Genomic DNA, 22454 nt, shown 5'->3' with positions numbered 1-22454 from the left:
TAAGATTTTATTTATTTATTTGAGAGAGAGACAGAGGAAGAGAGAGCGCGCATGAGTGGAGAGAGGGGCAGAGGGAGAGGGAGAAGCAAACTCCCCACTGAGAATGAAGCCCGACACGGGGCTCCATCCCAGGACCCTGAGATCATGACCTGAGCCAAAGGCAGACACTTAACTGACCGAGCCGTCCAGGCGCCCCCTTGTGAGCCAATTCTGTCTGTAACTGGATATCACCTACATGTCTCCAACTGCTCCAGGCTATTAGTCATCCTTTTTGCAATGTTTAAGTAGGAATTCACTTAATCCCCTATGCAACATATGGTGGAAACTCAATTTCCCTTATACCTATCCCCTAACACTTCAGGGACACCTCTTACAGTCCCTGATTTCTTATATCTGTTGATCTCTCTCATGGCTCACATATTTCAGTTTTTTCCTGTTTGTCCCTAACTGACACAGAACTTTGGTTTCCCCCCAACACACACCCCACCAAAACCAAACTAAAACAAAACAAAAAAGCCCCACTCTCACAAAGCAGTTGTTACCAGCCCGATAGTTCTCAAACTTGGCTTTAGAAACACCTGAAAGACTTTAAAAGTATCCTGATCCCAAGTCTACTCCCTAGATCAGTTAAGAGTTCCAGTATTTTTTTTTTTAACTCTTTTGGATGTTTCAACGTCAGCAGTGCTTGAGAGTCTCTCAGCTAGCCCGCACTCCTCAAATACCTGTGCATAAGGATCATCTGGGGATTTTGTTAAAAATGCAGAGTCTGATTCTGGGTCTGGCGTGGGGTTCCAGATTCATTTCTAACAAGCTCTCCAATGATGCTGCTGATCCCCAGATTGCTTCTTGACTACCAAGGAGCCAGCAAACATGGGGGATGACAATGGCCTAGCAAACAATTTATGCCCTTCTTGGTTGACACCTATCAGTGATACTGCTCTCAGGAACTTCTCAGAGACCACCTTACTCCTCTAGTCCCACCTCCCAGGCCTCCCTGTCTTCTCATTTCCCTCAGTTTCTCTCTATTCTCAGACCCCATGCCTTATCTTCCCTGGCTGCTTGTGGAAGCATCAGAGTGTTCTCTTTTTTTTATGATTTATTTATTTATTTGGGAGTGGGAGGGAAGTGCATGGTGGGGAGGGGCAGAGGGAGAGGGAGTCTTCACAAGAAGACTCACTCGGAGCCCAAGGTGGGGCTTGACCTAAGGATCCTGAGATCATGACCTGAGCTGAAACCAAGAGTGGGACACTTAACCAACTGCGCCACCCAAGTGCCCCCAGAGTGTTCCTTCTTTATCAGGCAGATAGATCTAGTACAATCTTCTAGCACATCTCAGTCCCACTTGAGATTTCATCCCACACCCTAAATGCACTGTCAAAAGTATATATTAATCCCAAGGCAGTACTCTGCCCAAGAAATGTCACCTCCAACTTCTAAGTCACAGGTTCCCAACCTTTCTCAACTCACTGTGCCCTTAGTGTCTCAGGAATTTCTTCCCAGAGCCTCTAAGATAGCAGTGCCTTAACAGTCAGTTCTGTTTATTAAGTAGTCAGGTTGAAACAACTTAATGATAGTGGTTTTTATGGGTCTCACAGATGTCTTTGTTTCCCTTGAAAATTTAAAACATCCCATGGCATCTTTGTGAGTGTGGTGAGGCACCCAAGGGCCCCTTAGTTCACACTTTGGGAACCGTGGTTCTAAACTAATAATTCGGATAAATGTGACCTCCAAATGTCTTAGTAAAGTAAGAAAACCTTGTAGCAAGGACTCTATCTGATCCAAATGGGGCCTGAAGTTGATGAGAGAGAAAAGGATTTCTGGGTGCTGCTTTCCTACCAGTCCCAACTAGATCTGGCACAAATGCCAACACTTAACTCTCTGCAGTAGCTAAGAGATTAAATTCTAGATTCATCTCCCAGTGAAATTTCCAAAGGACTCTGGAGTTAGAATAGTAGAAGAAAAAAACAAGGACAAAAGTAGTTTTCCTGATACAAACTCGTAAACATGACTCATCTTGTATCAGAATATCTAGGAGGGGAGCTTAACTATTATCAGAAACTGTATTGCCTGATGGAGCAAACGGTTTCCAATTAGGAGCCCAACCCTATAGCACAATGACTCTTCACCCTGGCCACACATTAAAATCACTTGGGAGCTTTCAAAAAATACCAATGTCTGAGCACCACCCCACATCAATTAGATCCGTCACTGGGGATGGGACCCAGATCTATAATTTTAAAGCTCCTTGGGTGATCCTAAGATCAGTGGGTAACATGGAAGACAGTACAAACCATAGATCCCTGCTAAAGGTATCATGTTTATGGAGCCAGAAACAAAACTGTTGTGTTTGTTTATGTTTGTATATCATTATACAGTATAAATGCTAATCTATCACATCAATCATATTTTATATCTTTTGTTCTACGTAGACCCAATCATCAGTCCTGTATGTGGACTCATACCCTCCCTCATGCAAAGCCTGAATTCAGCCACTGATGTTTGGTCATTTTCCCTATCAGAGATGGCATAGGGACAAGTTCCCTGTCTAGAATTGCCCAGCACCCCTATCCCCCATAAGCAGAGTTGATCAACTGAATCCCTAAAACCCCCATAGTCAGGCAGATCCCAGGCCACTGCTGTAGGTGGTCCTGCCCACTCAGACAAGCTCCACAAGGGCAAGTACAACCCCTCTGCATTTTCCTCAAGACTCCTGCCATCTCCATCCCCTTCCTGACATAAAACTGCTGCTCCTGGGTGCTTCCTGCCTCACCCTGTCATCCTCACCCTTTCACTGTCCTCACCACTGGCCCAGCTGGTGCCCAACACAGCAGAGATCCATGTCACCCGGGCGTTGCTGATGTCATGGGCCCACCAGTGAGAAGGTGCAGAAGAGAGGGTTATCAATACTACCACTACTACTACTACTACTACTACTAACCAACTTTTATTGGATGTTATCAACACAACTACTACTAATAATAATGATGAACTTCCATTGGATGTTATCAATACTACTACAAATAATAATAATTAACTTTCATTGAATCCCCTTATACCTCACATCAATCCTATGTAAGATAGCTTTTATTATCCCCATTTTACTGGTGGGCAAAATGAAATTTGGAGCTTAGTAACTTGTTCAGATTGTAAATGACTGACAGGGATTTGGCCCCAACTCAGTCTGATTCCAGAGTGGTGTGGTTAATTACCAAAGTTGTTCTATGAATGGATTAATGGGTTGGGGTGAAAAACTGAGAGGAACACATATTGCCTGAACCCAATGGGCAAAGTAGGGATCCGAGGCTAGTGAACTGAGGCATGTTCATTGTTCATAATCTCTAGTACTGTTTTTCAGGCGTAAAAATCAATCCATAACCTTAAATACACATACTATTCGAGACCCAAACCAGCAAGTTCTGGTTCTAGAAGGCAGGATCCTCAAAGCAGTTCCAGACAAAAGCACCACAACCCCAGGTGACTCTCCATCTTGCTTTATTTAGCAGAAATGATTCTCATTCTCTCACTTCCCACCTGGCCTGTATAAAGCCCCTCTCCCGATGGGGCCTTCGACCACTCTCTTCTCCAGGATGGGCAAAGGGCTGCCTCCTGGGGAGCAGCCTCAAAGACCAGCTGGTGGTGGGCAACAGTGACAGGAATTGGGCCCAAGGGGGTCCTGGATCTAAAAGAAGTTTATCTGGAAGGGTTGGAAGGAAGAAGGAACCAGAGGCATAGGGAAAGGGAAATTCCAAGTATCGAGATGTTCTTGGCTCCTGGGCCAACTCACCTATGAGAATTTGATGACTATGCTAAAGGAAAGAGGGTGTTGTACCAGAAATGTCAAAAGAAAAAAAGATCATTTTTCTACTCCTAGAGCTGACCCAGTTTTCTGACTTTTCCCAGAGACCTTTTATATATCAACTTCACACTAAAGAAAAGCTAATAACATCAAGAAAAATCATTTTTTTTTTTTTTGGCTGTCTCTAAAGGAGAACTCTGTCCCTCCTGTGATAGAGTCAAAGAGCCAAAACATCTCTCATTGCAACTGAAAGTAAGAGATTGGGAAAGAAATGCCCCCTGCCCTCCCAGTTCAGGGAAATGGGAAGCCTGAATGCTAAGGCTGAAAACCCAAACTTTGGCAAAGACTGCCTGATCTTTCCTTCTTTCCTTCACAAAGTAGCCTGGCTACCTAATAAATTCTCCTTTGTATTTCAGAAAAAGAACATCAAAGAACCGAACTCGCTGAACAACGAGGATCCCTTCACCTCCCTCAAGGAATATGTTGGCTCCTATTTCACTTTGGAGTCAGCTGCAAATTCCAGATACTTCATCTGTATCTCTAATTACACAGACAAACTGTGGGAGTAAGGGAAGATCTAGGAAAAGAAAAAAAAAAAACAACACTCAATTCAAATTTCAAAATACCAGTGTGAATCTCTATACAGTAGGGGACTGAATCTGCAAATGGGAATGGCCAGACCAACAGAATTCTAACCCTCAGCTTCTCTAGCGATTGGCCCAGAGTTAGGACATGTTCAGTGACTGCCAGCTTTTCTATTTTGGTCTCCACTTCCAACTCAGGACCAACCAGAGAAAGCCAGCTATGCTCTTCGAGCCAAGCACGCAGGATGGCCCACCTCCGGCTTCCCATACCAACAACTCCAGTCAATACACACCTGGAGCCCTCCCTCTTTGTCACCGTACAGCTTACCCACTCCTCTGCCTGCCTTTGAATCACTGCCAAATGCAAGTGATGGTCGCTGACTCCTTTGCTAGAGCAAACTCTGAATAAATAGCTCCTGTTTGTCTTATTTGAGTGGTCTTCACGATGAAGCCTTCTCTAAAGGCCTGATATGTAAGAAAGGCCATTTTAGATTTCTTTCTAAGTCAGCATGACTGTACATAAACTTTGTTGAAACCAAAAGCCTGATTTATGGCCCACCAAGCACACACTGTGCACCTGCGTTGTAAATGAGTAGCCTGAAGGAAGCCATCTTGTCCTTAAGATCTTAATCGATGCTCCTACTCCCTGCATTCCTTGACATTAAAATTTGTGATTCCTGCTTACATCTTAATCTATTGTCTTTTGAGGTTTTACAAGTTGTAAAATGGTATATCACCATAAAAACTGTTCATTCCCTGGAGCACTTTCTTCCCTGTGAAGAGCATGTTTCCCAGGCATCTATCTTGGGCTCAAATAAAATTCTCTTTCTTTCTTTTAGAGATTCTAAAAGGTTTATTCATTTTGTGTCAACATTTGTATGTTTCTTTTTTCTTTTTTTTAATATTTTATTTATTTATTTGAGAGAGAGAGAGAGAACACAAGCAGGGGGAGCAGCAGAGGGAGAGGCAGGAACAGGCTCCCCACTGAGTAGGGAGGCCTGATGCGATGCGGGGCTCTATCCCAGGACCCTGGGATCATGACCTGAGCTGAAGGCAGACACTTAACCAATTGAGCCACCCAGGCACCCAACATTTGTGTATTTCTATAGAGAATAGCAAATAAGGACATATCTTCTCCCTATACCATGTTGTCTTCACCCTGCAAGCATATGGACTTTGCCTTCAGTGTCATTTGTCCCTTTAAAGTGTATGTTGTTTGGGCTATAAAAAGTAGAGCGTGGGGGAGCCTAGGTGGCTCAGTCAGTTAAGCATCTGCCTTGAGCTCAGGTCATGATCCCAGGGTCCTGGGATCGAGCCCCACATCAGGATCCCTGCTCAGTGGGGAGCCTGCTTCTCCCCCTCCCTCTCCCTCTGCTGCTCCCCCGGCTTGTGCACACACACACTCTCTCTCAAATAAATAAAATCTTCTTTAAAAAAAAAAAAGTAGATTGTGGTTAATTACAAAGTTCTGGGTGAAATAAATTTCTGGGAAGTGATGATCTCAGTACCTGTGGGTTTGTTGCTTTCCTAAACATGCCCAACCTCACCCGGGTGCTTCTGTTTCTCAAGATATAGCCAGGCTCTACTGGTTATCTCCTCCAGGAGGATAGCCTGGACAATGCAAGCTCTATAATAAATGATGCATATGGATGATGAATTCTAGGGAAGCTGATCCAGCTCCAGGTACATTGAGAGAGGTTCAGTGGGGCCCGGGGTCCAAGGGGTATGGCAAGGCAATGTCCATGAGTCCCCAGTGGAGAAGGATGGGGCAGCGGCTGTGAACAGGTGAGAGGAACCAGTAACAAAGAATTGGGAGAAGCTACTTCTGGGAATCCTGAAGGCAGGCAGCAGGGCCCTCATGACTTATCTGGGTTTAGGTCCAAAGCAAAGCAAGGTCCAGATACTAAAACGCTGTGGGGGTGGTGGCCAGGCAGGCAATCAGAATAGGAACCAGGAGTCAGGTACAGATTTGGGGGCAAGGAATGTTGGAGGCTAGTATCGGTTTGATTTCTCGGTTGCATATAACAGATCCAATGCTTAAAGTCTAGATGATCCTGGGCGCCTGGGTGGCTCAGTTGGTTAAGCGACTGCCTTCGGCTCAGGTCATGATCCTGGAGTCCCGGGATCGAGTCCCGCATCGGGCTCCCTGCTCAGCAGGGAGTCTGCTTCTCCCTCTGACCTTCCTCCTTCTCATGCTCTCTGTCTCTCATTCTCTCTCTCTCAAATAAATAAATAAAATCTTAAAAAAAAAAAATTTTAAAGTCTAGATGATGCTTACCCACTCAGAAATTGTCATCTGCACTGGGAAAGCCTAGTAAAAATTTGGGGTCTGGAAGTTGGTGCCTCCTTTCGTTCTGTTGCTGGTCTTTCCCCATGTATCCTTTAGAAAGGCAAATCCTATTTGTGTCATCTTAAGACTAAAGCCAACAGTTTACCAAAACACTATGCCTTTCTTTTATAATTCAGTGAGCTCTACAATTACTTTCTAATTGAAAATCGTGATACTTACAAAATTAGCTTACTCACTTGATTTATCTGATCTAGAGTCCAAAACAACATGACTAATACCTAAAATTAAAGTGATCTGAGGAATAGCAAGATTTAACAATTCAGTTGCTTTTTTCTTTCTCTGCAACCCAAAAAGAATATATAATCAAAATTACTTTGTGGTTACAATGTTTTCAAGAATTCTCCATTTTATATGATTATGCAAGTACTTAACTATTACTTAATGTGCTTTGTTTGCATTTATTTTCATTTTGGGAGCTCTAGCAACTGACAATTCTTGTTTGGCAGCAGCATTTAGCCACTGATATGTGTTGTAAGAGGTCCCTCAACTTCATTATGCTGCCTTGAGACCATTCATAATGGGCTCAGATGAGATCATAAATATCCTTAGTCTGACACTGGCCAGCAGATTGACTGGACCTAACTCTGAAGGGGTCATGCCTGATACATTGGAATAAATATACTTGTATGTTTATTCTTGAAGGACCAAGCTTGATAAAGATATGGGGCCCCAATCTTATCTACTATGAAAGCTGCCACTTTGCAGCTTCCAAGGCCCATGCATAAGCAGTTGGCTTTCCCAGTCCTGCAGAGGTCCAAAAAAAAAAAAGGTGGGGGGCAGGATTTGCAGTGAACTTAGATTGCAGGCTGCAGACCAGCCCCCTGCCTTAGCAAAGCAATGTTTCCCTCCATCTTGGTTTGCCATCTGGCGAGAGCTGGTCTGAGTGCATCTTTCTCTTGAAGATTTTGCTGACTGAGCCAGGAAGTAATGAGCACACACCAACATTAGGAAATTTGCCTTTCCTTTCCTCTCCTCTCCTCTGCAGCCTTTGGTAATATGTGGTCTATGGCCACAGTTTCAGAAAGTGGATCAGGGGCCAGGATCTGCTTTGGGGTTGTGTAAAAAATAAAGCAGTTTCTCTTCCCAAATTTCCAAGGAAAAGGTAAAGGCTGTCTCATACTGTAGATGTGCCCAAGGCCCATTTTTATTCACTTGTTTCACTTGTCAGGTCAGGAAATGGGTTTTGTGCATGTCAGGAGACAGAGTGGAAGAGGATGGGTGGCAGGAGCTCCCTGGGTCTTTAAAGCACTGCCCGTTCCCTTTGTGCCCCCATAAGAACGGAAGTGCCCAAAGGTATCTCAATGGAGTGTCAGGGTACCACAGCTTGGGGCATGGTGAACCATCCCTGCCAGATAAGGAGATGCAGATGGCTCCATGCTGTTCACATCTCTCCCTTTTTTTTCACCTTTGCTTTTTTCTATATCAATAAAGGAACTCATCGGGACCACTCAAAGACAGACAGCAAAGCCTAGACTGACCTTGTCTAGAACCTAAACAGACCTTGAGCCAACTAATACCCACTCTTTCTTGTGATCTTGCTCAAGTGTCTCTTCCCCAAAGAAGCCCTTCTGATTTCCTGTTGGGTTACAACCCACCCCCATCATGCACTGGGCACTGCTTCTCCATTTACACTTGTTGTTGGCCTGATTAATGTCTGCCTCCCCACCAGACCATGAGCTCCGTGAGGACAGAGTCTGCATCTGAGTCCACTCAGCCTTTCATCCTTTTCACCTAACACAGAGCCTGGCACAAGCACTTCTGTAATGAATGAGTCAACTAGCAGTGGGTTCACCAGGCCAAGCTACACTGTGCGAGCTCTATGTGAGTAAGCCTCTCTCAGCTGCTGTCTTCTGCTGGGCACCTTGCTGCTGGGAACAGTACACAGTCACCAGATGCACCATGCAATGGAATTTCTCCATGGTTCAGGCTCCTGTCACCTGGAGCAGGACATCCCTAGTGGCGCATGTTTTAGCCCAGATTAAATGCTAATACAGTTGGGTGCTGGTACCCAATCACTCAGAAATGGCTCTCAATCACAAATGAGATATATGGGGAGGAAGCAGTGTTTCTCAAAGTGTGGACTAGAAAGAAATACTTGAACCAGAATTACTTAGGGCTTTTTAACAAGGCAGCTCGATCCCTGAGTTGTATCTCAGAATGCCTAAATCAGAATCTCAGAGTGTATAACCCTGAGAATCTGTATTTTTTCCAGCTTTACTGAGATATGATTGACATATAAATAAGTTTCAGGCGTACAACCTGTTGGTTTGATGCATTTATATATTGCAATATGATTATCACCATAGCATTAGTTAATGCCTCCATACCGTCATATAATTATTTTGTGTGGTGAGGACATTTAAGATCTACTCTTTTAGGGGCGCCTGGGTGGCTCAGTTGGTTAAGCGTCTGCCTTCGGCTCAGGTCATGATCCCAGGGTCCCGGGATCGAGCCCCGCATCGGGCTCCCTGCTCGGCAGGAAGCCTGCTTCTCTCTTTCCCACTCCCCCTGCTTGTGTTCCCTCTCTCACTGTCTCTCTCTCTCTCTCTGTCAAATAAATAAATAAAATCTTTAAAAAAAAAAAAAAAGATCTACTCTTTTAGCAACTTCCAAGTATACAATACAGTATTATTAGCTATAATCACCATGCTGTACATCAGATCCCCAGCATTTGTTAATCTTATAACTGGAAGTTTGTATCCTTTGACAAGTATCTCCCCATTTCCCCTACCCCAGCCCCTGGTAACCACCACTATACATTGTTTCTCTGAGTTTAGCTTTTTTAGATTAAACATAAAAAATGATAACATACAGTATTTCTCTTTCTCTGTCTGACTTTTTTCACATAGCACAATACCCTTAAGATTTATCAGAAGCTTCCCAGGTGGTTCTTTTTTTCTTTTTTAAAAGATTATATTTTATTTATTTGTCAAAGAGTTAGAGCATAAGCAGGGGGAGCGGCAGGCAGAGGGAGAAGTAGGCTCTAAGCAGGAAGCCCGATGCAGGACTCAATCCTAGGACCCTGGGATCATGACCTGAGCCAAAGGCATACACCCAACCAACTGAGCCACCCAGGTGTATCTTCCCAGGTGATTCTTTTTTTTTTTTTTTTTTCAAAGATTTTATTTATTTGACAGAGAGAGACACAGCGAGAGAGGGAACACAAGCAGGGGGAGTGGGAAAGGGAGAAGCAGGCTTCCCACCGAGCAGGGAGCCCGATGCGGGGCTCGATCCCAGGACCCTGGGATCATGACCTGAGCCGAAGGCAGGCGCCCAACGACTGAGCCACCCAGGCGCCCCTCTTCCCAGGTGATTCTTAAGCACAGTCATTTTTTAGCACCTCAGGGACAATGCAAATTGCTCTATACTAGGAGTCAGAACACCTGGAAATCTGCCACTTACGATCTGGGTGACTGGTCAAGTTACTTGTCTCTGAGTCTGTTTACTCATCTATGAAATGAGCATAATAATCCCCACTCTGCCCTCCTCACAGCGTTATGTTTATTATTGATGTGACAATCACCCAATGCACTATGAAAATTACTTTAGAGACCAGAAATCACCATGAGAGACTGCCAAACAGTCCCTTCTGCACACTCTACGAAGAGAATCTGTCCTGCCACCTTGGGCCAACTGACCTCTGATCCTGCCTTGAGCTCCTGCGTGGAGCTGCTCTGACAAAGTTCCTTCTGCAAGAGGGCTGGGGGGAAGTAACAGGTAGTTGTCAACAGCTCTGGGTCTCTTGAATAGGTGGAATTTAGAATGCATTTTCCTTCTGAAAATTGCCAAGACAAACTAAGCTAAGTAAAAACAAACAAAAAACACTAAAACATCTAATGTTACTTTTGCAGTGTAAAATAGTGTAGAGTTTTGTGACCATCGTGCATTCAGCTCTCTAATGGAAATTGTACTTCAAGTACCAGACTGACTCAGGGATGAATGTCTAGAGGCTGCCAACAGCCTCTGGTCTCCTACCCTCTACAGCAGGAGTCAGCAAACTTTCTGTTAAGGGATGTATAGTAAATATTCTAGGCTTTGCAGGCCAAGAAGCCACATGCTCTATTGTTGTAGTAAGAAGGCAGCCATAGATGACCAATGAGCATGGCTATGTTAGCAAACTATACAAAACAGGCGGTGAGCTGGATTTTGCCTGCAGGCTATAGTTTGCCAACCAGTCCTGGCTCTAAAATGAAGATCTTAAAGGTGGCTGCAGTGGTGTGCTGGAACCAGCTTATATCAGCTTGCAAGAGCCAACTGCTAGCATCTCTTCCCAAATCCCTGTTCAATGACTTCATGTTGGCAGTTTGAAGTCAGCCATGTTGGGAATCATTACACCATGAAAACTGGCAAGATCTGCGTATCGGAGCTCCCTCCCACTCCCCCAATCCCAGAGAACTGGTTGTCAAACATTTGCCAGCACACTGCTAGGTGTGTGTCTGCTGGGATGGGGGTGGAGTGCAGTGGTTGGGTGAGCCAGACAGTCCACTGGAATGTGGGAAGAAACCACTAAATGTCAGTTCCTATTTTATTTAGTCCTTGTGAATTTTCTAATTTTGTGTAAGTTTCATAATGTACTAATGCTCACATTTCAAAGATGTAGATCCTCAGTTTTGTTTAATTGATTGGGGTCACTGGGATCCAAAATGCTTAGAGTATACCACTCCTAAGGCTGTTATCCCTGTACAGGTAACTCAATGCCAAGCAGAGTACAGGATGGATAAAGGTCTTCTTCTATTCCCAAGACAGCCTTGCTCTTGCCCTCACCTGCCTCACCCTACCCCAGGATCTTGAATGGGAGCAGGAGTGGCCAACTGCGAAAGGAACCTCTGGTTAGGGTGCAGATTAAATACCCTGAGACTGCCCTTTTACAGGCAATCCTTTCTAGCCCACACTCAAGAGTCCCAGCCCCAGCCCTCCAACTGCCTGTGGCCTCAAACATCACAGCCCACTGAAGATTGCTCCCACTCCCAGGTTTTCTGCCTTGCTCTGAACAAGCAGTTTAGCATGGGTTATCTATTTTCACAGATAGGTTCAATCCAAGCTCCCATTGCTTACTGGTTTAGGACCTAGGAAAAGTTACTAAATCTCTCAAAACCTCCTTATCTGTGAAAAGGGGATAATAGTAGCACCTACCTGGCGGGGGTGTTGGGAAGATTAAAATGCTTACTCAAATGAGTAGCATTTAGGCATCTGAGCCATATAAAAGACTCAGGACATGTTAATCTTTATTCTTCTTAACCCTCTTTCCTGTAGCCTATCACTGGGGGCATCGTGCCATCAGCAATGCCTGGGGTGGGACAGATCCTTGCACTGGAGGGCCAGTGGAAGAGTGGGGGGTGAGAAACTAGGCAGAAAGTACCTAGGAGCCAAGCATCATACATTGGAAATCACATAATGGGTGACATTTTAGGGCCATGGATGCCTGGGCCCCCCACATCCCTGAGATTCTGATTGGTCTGGGGAGACACCGACTCATGCTCTGTAAGTTGAATTTCCAGCACTAGCATTGGGCTGTTTGCCTCTTAAATATTTCCAAAACCTGTCCTTCTTTTACTTCTCTTTCCCTCCTATCACGCTGACTTGGGCCTCCCATCATCATGCACTGAGGCTTGTGCAGTATCCTCTTAGCCGGATCAATTCACATCATATCGTTCCTGACCCCATATGTGTTCTTCAGAGTTCCTTCTCAAGGCCACAGCAGAGGTGTAAGTGATTTTAATGTGCTGGTAATTATTTTCTCTAGGGATTCCATTCCCAAACAACAGAGGGAGCAACGGTGGTCGCAGTAGTGCTTGAAGTGACCTCCCTCACAGAGTCGCGGGAGCTTGCCGTGCACTGTGTGCACACACTGCCATTTTACCAGGGAGGAAGGTCACCTGCAATAGACCTGGGACGCAGGCTGAGGTCTCCTGACTCTTCCTGTGCAGAGGGTGGTGAGGGAAAACCTTAAACCTGACTTGGGGGGTGCCTGGGTGGCTCAGTCGTTAAGCGTCTGCCTTCAACTCAGGTCATGATCCCGGGGTCCTGGGATCGAGTCCCGCATCGGGCTCCCTGCTCGGCGGGAAGCCTGCTTCTCCCTCTCCCACTCCCCCTGCTTGTGTTCCCTCTCTCGCTGTGTCTCTCTCTGTCAAATAAATAAATAAATCTTAAAAAAAAAAAAAACCTGACTTGGGCTGACAGATGTCACAGTACCTTTAAATTCCAGCATCTGGCACTTAATACTTGTGTCACCTGGGGTAGGTACCCTCCCTCGCTTCCTCAGTTTCTGCACTTGAATTTTCTTAAGGTCATCATGAGGTTATCTAGTAGCCTATGAGAAGGTTCTAGATCTGTGAGGGCTGCTAAGGCACTAGTGGTGTGAGCTTCGTGTGCGCCCTCTGCTGGCCAAATTCCTGTTTTTCATAAATTATGTGAGGAGGTCAGGGTTGCTAGCTAGCCTCATGGCAAAGGTCAGAAGAAGGACATGGAAGGTTCCCAGGCTCATAACCTTTCTTCTCCTGTGCCATTCAGCAGGATGTGTTACCTGCACCTCTCTGGAAAGGCAGAGGCCCACCCAGGGTTCATCTTTCTTATTGACCCTCCTGAGATTCACTTCCACAAAGGAAAAGCCTCAGCCTCATCACAGCACCCTTAGGTATCCCCCATCTCTGATCCTCTGACTTCCCTAAGAGAACATAGTGGCACCACCCTCATCCCCACCCTCACCCATCACCACCCTCATCAGTTCACCCAGGGGCCTTACATGAATAGGGAGAGCTCATTGTGGGGAGGCTCATGTTTGGCTCCTGGGGGCTTCTGGTAAAGTCTGAAATGAGAGACAGTGAGGTTAGCACATACAATTGGGATTTTCTAGGGATTTAGAAACATCAGGGCCCATTTAATGCTTTACTTCTTTTTTGTATGTTTTGAGAGACACTAAAGCACAGAGACTGTAATGGCATAAAAAATAGCTTTCCTGGAGGTGCCTGGGTGGCTCAGTCAGTTAAGCCTGATTTCAGCTCAGGTCATGATCTCAAGGTTGTGAGTTTGAGCCCCACGTCAGACTCTATGCTGGCCATGGAACCTGCTTAAGATTCTCTCTTTCCCTCTCCCACTGTCCTTCCCGCCCCCGCCCCCCAAACCTCTGTCTCTCTCTCTCTAAAACAAAACAAAACAAAACTTTCCTGGTCAAAAATGGTAGAAACGGAAATGAAATAGAGCTAACTTAGTTTCTGAATGCAGAACTTCCTAGAACCTTACTTATTACAAACATATGCATTGCATTAATTCAGGGGGTATAGTATACATTAATCTGAGAATAATCTGGAGGCTTCTACCTGATAAAACATTAAGTTTGAGAAATACCTGAATGAAATCCCTGGTCATAATCCAAACAACCTTTGCACATTGAGAGTATATAGCACCTAGGGAAGAAGAAAATTCAAACCTTGTGCTCTGGTATGAAGGTTCTACACAGTCTTGGCCTTGCTAACTACTTGGCTGTCTGAGGCAATTCTGCCTCTCACCACTCTGAGCCTCATTTTCCCTGTCTGTGCCTCCAGCTCTGACAGTCTATGCTTCTAAGAAGCAGGAGGACTGTACCTTGGTGAGGTAGGAATGGGGGAAGGTGGAGCTGCCCCAGGCTAGGTTCAGACAGAGACTCAAAAGGATTGTGTTGAGAGTCAGAGGAAGACTCTTCCCTTTCTACACAGGCCACCTACAAAGAAGCAGAATTAGGACACGGCCTCATTGTCACCATTTGGAGTTCCCCAGGGTTGGGAAATTACAGTATCTAGTGCTTATGCCTTCCTGGTGTGCACTCCCTGCTGTTTAAGGGACAGAATGTGCATGGTGGCCATCACATGGCCCATGTTCCAGGAGCAGGGCTGGTTCCAAACCTCTCTGTTGGCAGATCCACATTTGTCAGACAAATGTCCTATTTTTAGTTTGGGAACACGGATTGTCATGTGTGAGTTGAAGGCTCAGGGGTTGGGCCTCTGTCATGTTATAGGCCTCTCCCTTCACACTCCATGCATTAGACAGTCATTTGGGTTCAAAGCCTCCTCTTTTCATCCCCCTTGAGACAACAGCCAAGTGCCTTCCTCCGTGGGGCACTCAGAAGCCCTAAGCCGGTGTCATTTTCCCACCCCAGACTCAGACAGCCTCCTCCACTGCAGGGCCTTCTCCTCTGCTTGAGCAGGCTGGGAGGAAAGAAATGCATTTGGATGATCCAGAACCATCCAGTTGGTGAGTCACAACTTCAAAGCCCTGGATCTGTGGGTGAAGGTGATCTGTTTATCTACTACCTAACATACCTAGACACCCATGGCAAAGCTTCATTTTCCCTTCAAGGATTTCTCTTGTCTAATTCATTTACCAGGGAAGTTCTCAAAGGTCACTTACCATGCAAGGTCGACAGGAAGGAATGGGTTTGTGCACAAACCTACAAGGTCCCGCTTTAGGAGTTATTTTTTGGCCCTAGTATGAATGTTTGCAAAAATCTTACCTTCTGAGCAGCACTGGGGCTCGTCTCTTTCCTGGTCTTCAGACTCCATTTTCACACCTGAGTCCTTCAAAAATGACATTTTTAACACAATGAAATGACTCAACAGGAGCCTGGGATGAAAGGTAGGACCTGAGTAGACAGGGAAGAAGACCAGTTATGGCACTTCTGACCCCAGAAACCTTGCTGGACTCCCCTAGTGCTGATTGGCCATCAGCCTTGCTCTCTGCTTAGAAATGTTTGCTGTGTCCAGGAAGGCCTTGTAAGACTTGACCATGCTTCTTCTATCACTCCTTCTTTGATTTTTGCCCCTCCAAAGCAATGTTTCCAAACTGTGGGTATCATTTTTACGGATCTTGACAACATTTGATAAAAATGTAATCGAAAGTTCAAAGTGCATTGCTCTAGTCCTGGGGCTATCAAACTACAGTCCACAGGTCAAATCTGTCCCACTACCTGTTTCTTTAAATAAAGTTTTATTGGAACACAGCCATGTCCTTTTTCACATGTTGTCTATGGCTGCTTTCTGGCTTCAATGGCAGAGATGAGTATTTGAAAGACAGATCATCTGGCCAGCAAAGCATAAAATGCTGACTGTCCCAACATTTACAGAAAAACTTTGCTGACCCTCTGCTGTAGTCTAATCTTTGCAAAGAAAGGCAGGTTTTTTCCAGCCTCTTGTCATGGAAAACTGAGCCTCCAAAAGTCCCAGAAGGCTCAACTCCTAATGTCTTGGGGAAGGGATGACACAGGACCTCTTCACTGGGAGGGCTTAGAGGAGAGAGATTTCTAAACACCCCTCAATTCTGCAGGCCACATCTCACTCACTTCATAAAGAACTTTCCCCAACATTAGTTCAGGACAACACAGTGAGGCAAGTAAGGCAAGAATCATTATTGCCATTTTACAGATGAAAAATCTGAAGGTAAATGAATTCTCAAGGGTAACACCATTTTTAGTTTGCAGAGATGGGCAGTCTGTGTGGAAACCCAATCCTTTGAGATGCGCTTAGGAGTGAGACAAAGGCAACTAAATGCTTTGGCAAAAATTAAAAATGACATGAGAGGGCTCTAGGACTTGGCAGCAAAGACAATGAAAGATAGGGGAGGAGGCCACTGGGTGGGGACACCTGATAGAACTTTAAGGGAGTGGATAGCCAGTTTCTGAGTTTCAGTTATTTGTTATTTGGCTGCATCCCCCAAATCTACCAAGCACACCTGCCTTTGTAGTTTGGGGATAAATCAAGGGACACAGGGAATTGGTGGCACTTGAGAAGGCAGAGAATTTGGCAGCCACATGACATCAGAATAAGAAACATCTGGCAGAAATGTAGGTACCCAAATACATGAAGACAATGTGGTCCTGATGGAAGACAGAACAATACCTACAGACTGAGGTACTGGGGATAACCCTGTAAGCCGCTTACGGAATTTGCCACCTGTATCAAAATAAATGCAGGTGGCTTCCACAGAGCTCCCTAGAAGAAGCAGTGCGTTCAGCCATCTGAGGTGAATCTCTTTTCGCCTAAGAACACTCAAAATATTGAGGCTTCCAAAATCTCTTTTCTGAAGACCAGTACTTTCTAGATTCTGAAATCAGTCTTCTCTAGAATCTGAAAATCAGAGCTTTTTCAGCATTATCAGCGTTTCCAGGTCTCCGAAGCTCAGTGTCTGCCTGGCCCTCCAGCCATGCTCTGCTTATTGGCAGAAGCCCTCTTGGTAGACATCAGGCTGCTCTTGGGGCTGAGAGTAAGGTGGTCTGGGCAGGTATCAGAGACAATATTTAGAAATTCAGGAAATTCACAGAAGATCATGCTTCTGGGAAAAAGCAAGGCAGGGCCAGAGACTGCTCTGCTTCCCTGTCTATGTCAGTTGGCCTCTTCAGCTGGAGTCAGTACCACTCACCTGAGCCAGAGATCCTCACGCACTATGGCTCCTGGAGCTCAGCTTGTCTTCTCCCTTCAGGATCTCTCATGTGGAGGGGCCAGGTCTGGTCCTCATTTTGAAGAATCAGTTTGGGAGTGTGTATGCAAATATAACAGCAGCATTCCTTTACCCAATAATAAATAGCATCTTAGGTTATTAGTCATTACGTCATTGCTCATTGCCTGCCATTTTCCACACCAAGGGAACAAACAAATTCCTATGGAGTACTGTCACTCTGCCAAGGACTGTGCCACATCCATTCAACACATTTCAAGGCACTTGAGACAGGCTGTGTGGCTGCCAGTCCAGTGTGACAGTGAAGATGTAGGAAAGAGACATGAATGAAAGGAAAGGGGAGACACAGGGTCCAGGCTGGACACTGAGCCTGGGAGGTTCAGGCAAGCCCTTGTTCACCTGCTGGTTCTTTACTCCAGTCCCAGAGTTCAGCCAGAGGCAAATATCCTTCTTTCATCTCTCCTTAAGGAGCACTCCAGGACGTCATTGACCCTCCTGTCCACCTCTTCTCTGTTCGCTCTTCTTCAGTGGTGACATGCAACACATCCCTAAGGGACCTTCCTTGTTGAAGCCCACCAAGAACCAGCTTCTCCCTACAGCCTGTTTGCTATTTACTTGCTTTTTTTAATTATTATTTTGCATTGCATTTGCTCTTGTCAGTTAACGAGTGTGGCTGTACTTCACAAAGCCAGTAACAGCTGGTCCATTCAGAGGAAAATCCACACGACCAAGTAAGATCAGAGCTGCTGGGCCATGAGCAATGGCACAGGGGCAATGGCAACAGCCACAGCAGTCCACTGTATGCTCTCAGGATGCCAGGCCCGGGCTAAGCCCGACACGTTCCTCAGCTCCCCTAATCCTGTGCTGATCCTGGGGCTGGCTGCTGGCCTCCCAGCTTCCACTGTAAAAGGCAGTGCAGGCTAAGTGATTTCCCTGAGGTCACAGACCAAGTTCCGGGCAGTCCAGGCCTTTCTGAGAATGTTGAAGCTCCATCTTTCAAATATGGGTAAAGACTAGGATTTTATCTTCAGATCTTCTTCCAGGCTCACATCTACATAACAGGCAAATACAGGAATGTGTCTGACAAATTATTTGGTAACATCCTTTCCTATTTACAATGCAGCCTGCCTTTTCTACTTAAGATGACATCTCAAATATCATTTCATCTCATCAATATTTTTCTGTAACATTATTTTTAATTGCTGCAAGGTATTTCATTATTGGTCTAAAGATCTGAAAAATCTTATGCCCTTGATAGCTACACTAGAAATGTCTAATTTGTCTGTTAAATGCTTAATACAGATCTTTAGAGAATTTCTTGATAAGCCTTTGGCAGGGGTATGAGATTGTGAAGGAAAATATGAAATAAAAAAATGGGAAACCCAACTGAGTATAAATTCTGTCATCCAACAGTCAAAGAACTAAAATGTGATTTTGAAATTGGTTTCATTCCTGCATTCTGCATCACCATAGGATTCTGACACTTCTCGTGATTTGTCCATGCATGCATAGCAGGAGGGGCAGCAAGGTGAAATCTCTGCTTCAGAACTACCCATGAGGAACAGTGCTAGGGGAACAAACCCAGCTGCAGTTGCCCACAGGAAACATTCAGTCTGGAGTCCAGAGCACAGTGTCCAAGGGAGCATGGGAGTGCATTGCCTCTGCAAGCATTGCATGGGGGAAGATGGGACTAGGTCCCATACAGGTAACACCAAGTCCTAACAGATGGCAAGAGCATAGCAGTAAGGAATCCAGGTCAGGTGGTAGCCACATATCCAGCTGAGCATCCAGCCAGCATCTGAAAGGCCCATCAGCAAGTAGCAGGGGCCTTATCATTAGCATGAGGTTCAGAAGACTGGCAAATTTTCAGAGGCCACAGTGTTAAGTAGTGAATAAGACAGAATTCAGAACAGAACAAAGAGTAAGAAAGTAGAGGACATTATGTAATTTCATGTTTGTTGTAAGAAACATTTGGAAGTCAGTAAAGGGATGGTTGCAATCCCCATTATTAGTGTGGCTATTAACTAACATCTCCTGACTGCCAGTCTGCTCATTTCCACCTTACATTTTTTCCACCAATATCTGTAGGTCAATGTTTGACATGTATCCTGTAGTTGTTATGTACAGTATTTTTTTTTAAAGATTTTATTTATTTATTTGACAGAGAGAGACACAGCGAGAGAGGGAACACAAGCAGGGGGAGTGGGAGAGGGAGAAGCAAGCTTCCCGCAGAGCAGGGAGCCCGATGCGGGGCTCGATCCCAGGACCCCGGGATCATGACCTGAGCCGAAGGCAGACGCTTAACTGACTGAGCCACACAGGCGCCCCTATGTACAGTATTTTATACGTGACCATGAGATCAGATATATATCAATTCTATTGAGCAGATGTTCTCTATCCTTACTGATTTTTTTGTCATCTTGTTCTATCAATTATGTAAGAGGCACATTAAGATCTCCTACTATGCCATAAATTTATTATTTTGATCATGAATTTGGCATTACGTATTTTGAAGTCATGTTAATTAGGTGCATATAAATTTATAATTTTTTATCTCTCTGGTGATCTGAGACTTTTATCCCTAAGGAGAAACCCTCTATCTCTAGGAATGCTTATTGTCTTAAAGCCTACTTTGTCAGATACAGAGGTCTTCTTTAAATTAATATTTGTGTGGTATATCTTTTCCCATCCTTTTCCTTTCAGCCTCTTCCACCTTTATGCTTTAGATGTATCTCTTGCAAATAGCATATAATTGGGTTCTGTTTTCTTTCCATAATTAACCTTATCATATAACTGCTTACATCATTATGGATTATAAGACATACCAATATTTTATAGACCAATAAGAAAGAGAAACACCACCAATTAAACCATGACACAGCATCTCAACAATAGCACTATGAAGTGCACAAATCAATCATACCAGCTTCTCCATGGTTCAAATTTTCTTTCATCAATTCCAAGGGATTTGTCAATTTCTCCTGTTTTACATTGCACATATCTCAGACACAAAGTGTAACAGACCTTCATCTACTTGTGGCTAGCTTCTTTTTTAGGTCTTTGACAACTCTTGGTATTTGCAAAAAAAAACAAAAGGAATTGCTTCAGTATTATTACCTTTTTACCCTACTGCTCAGTTTTCATGCCAATTCAGAGGACATCTTTTTGAAACATTTTCAACAAAAATTAAACTCAATATATGGAATAACAATGATCCACAAAACTCAACCGATGACAAAAAAAAGCTCTGACATGTTAGCACAACCTGGCAGGACTCACACAATGCCACAATCTATCATATGCCTCCCAATTCCAGAAATGTAAAAATATGAGTAAATATGTGTATTAAAATCAATGAAATAGAGCATTTGGGTTTAAAAACCTACCACTGTTATGGTGCTTTATAGTCATTACTCCTATTCTGTTTCTTCTTCCCTTTCTTGCTTTCTTTTGGTTTGAATATTTTTTGCCATTCCATTTATCTCCCTACTAGTTTGAAATTTATATACTTATATACTTATTTTCTATATTTTTAGTGCTTATCCTAGAAGTATCCCCCATGCATCCCTAAATTATAAAGACTAATGCTAATGAATAACGTTATCCTCCTCCCAGACAATCAAGGATGACAGAACTCCATTTACCTCAACTTCGCCCAATTTATATGCTTCTACTGTCATATATTTTAATTTCATATACTTTTAAAACTTTAAGATACTATTATTATTATTATTTCATAACATGAGTGTTAATTTATTTTCGCCTATATATTTAGTAACTTCTTTGCTCTTCATTTCTTCTTATACCTATACCTTCCATCTGGGATCATTTTCTTCTTATCTGAAGTCTGTATTTTAGGCTGCACTGTCTAATATGGTAGCCACCAGCCACATGTGACTATTTAAGTGTAAAGTAAGTAAAATTGAATAAAATTTAAAATTCAGTTCCTTGGTCTCATTAGAGATGCATTTCAAGTGCTCACTAGCCACACAGGTGGCTGGCTAAAGGCTACTGCACGGCAAATAGAACATTGTCATCACCTTCGAAAGTTCTATTGGATAGTGCTTATCTAAAGTTTCCTTTCCTGCAGACCTTATGGTAGTGAACACCCTCTGTTTTTGTTTAGCTGAAAATATCCTCATTTCACCTTCATTCCTGAATTGCCAAGTTCATCATTACCAGAAGGGAAGCTCCAGTGTGTACTCTGCCTGTATCGAGATACTTCTGCAGGTCCTACTGTCCTACCATCCGCCTCAAGGAACAGTCAGTCTCTGTCAAAAGGCAATCTTAAAAACTCACGTGGAACTTGGATTTTTTTTTTTCCAGAGAACAGTCTTATCCATGGGGTCAGAGATAAGTAAAACGCCACTATTGCAGCTGGGAATAAATAAGGAACTGAGTGGGATTTAAGTGGGTGAGACTGGGAAGCCAGTCATCACTTATTACATTTCTTTCTGTCAGAAAATGCATCTTACATTCCAAACTCACTCACATATGAGCTTTTGGAAACTCCAAGGAACCTCTGGCCCCTGTCCGCTAAGAGGGATCCCCGTAAACAGCCTGTAAACGGGGAGAAACTATTAGTATTTCTAATTATATAACAGTAGGAAAGCACAAATATAAACCACTTTTTTAAAAAGCAAATATTAAAAATGTGTGCTCAAAAATTTAACTGTTTGGGTGACCATGATTTAAAAACTATATATATATATTTTTTAAAGATTTTATTTATTTATTTAACAGAGCAAGAGAGAGCATAAGCAGGGGGAACGACAGGCAAAGGGAGAGGGAGAAGCAGGCTCCCCACTGAGCAAGGAGCCCGATGCAGAGCTCGATCCCAGGACCCTGGGATCATGACCTGAGCTGAAGGCAGACACTTAATGACTGAGCCACCCAGGTACCCCAGAAACTATATATTTTTTATATTTGGGGGTTTAAAATATAAAATTATATAAAATTAAATTTATTAAATATAAAATTTAAATATAAAATTATTTAAATTAACTAAACTTATTTTATTTATTCAGCTTTATTTTTTTTAATCCCAGGTTGGAATGCAGACTGTAACAAAAGAATCTAAATGTAGTAAAAAGGTATGAAATAACCTCACCACAGGGAATGAGGGAGAAAGGAAAGGTGCTGACCTAAAGTAACTTTGGAAATGAGTGGAGTCTATAAGACCAAAGGCAAAGGAACCGTAGATAAGCCCTGCATGCAGTTGGTAAAGTTTCCCACAGAGTGTGGAGTACAAGTGAACAACTTTGAAACCATTATACATGGGTACTGGCATTCAACAATTAAG

General features: G+C 43.9%; 1 protein-coding gene across 1 annotated transcript in view; it reads right to left on the bottom strand.

Moving 5' to 3' along the window:
• Positions 1 to 22454, bottom strand: part of IL36G (interleukin 36 gamma) — a 185841-nt gene that overhangs the window by 27790 nt on the left and 135597 nt on the right. The window contains exons 2-4 of the mRNA XM_064572217.1: positions 17117 to 18203; positions 15216 to 15279; positions 13473 to 13535 (exon numbers count right to left, since the gene is read on the bottom strand). The gene's annotated coding sequence lies outside the window, so the exon portion shown is untranslated. The remainder of the gene's footprint in view (positions 1 to 13472; positions 13536 to 15215; positions 15280 to 17116; positions 18204 to 22454) is intronic.

Source organism: Mirounga angustirostris, unplaced genomic scaffold (genome assembly GCF_029215605.1).
Source record: "Mirounga angustirostris isolate CCGP_5_RB_7025 unplaced genomic scaffold, mMirAng1.0.hap1 SCAF_10, whole genome shotgun sequence".
In the NCBI taxonomy this organism is placed as follows: domain Eukaryota; kingdom Metazoa; phylum Chordata; class Mammalia; order Carnivora; family Phocidae; genus Mirounga; species Mirounga angustirostris.
Note: the sequence above shows the minus strand (reverse complement) of the source record. Positions and strands in the feature narration are given on the sequence as shown.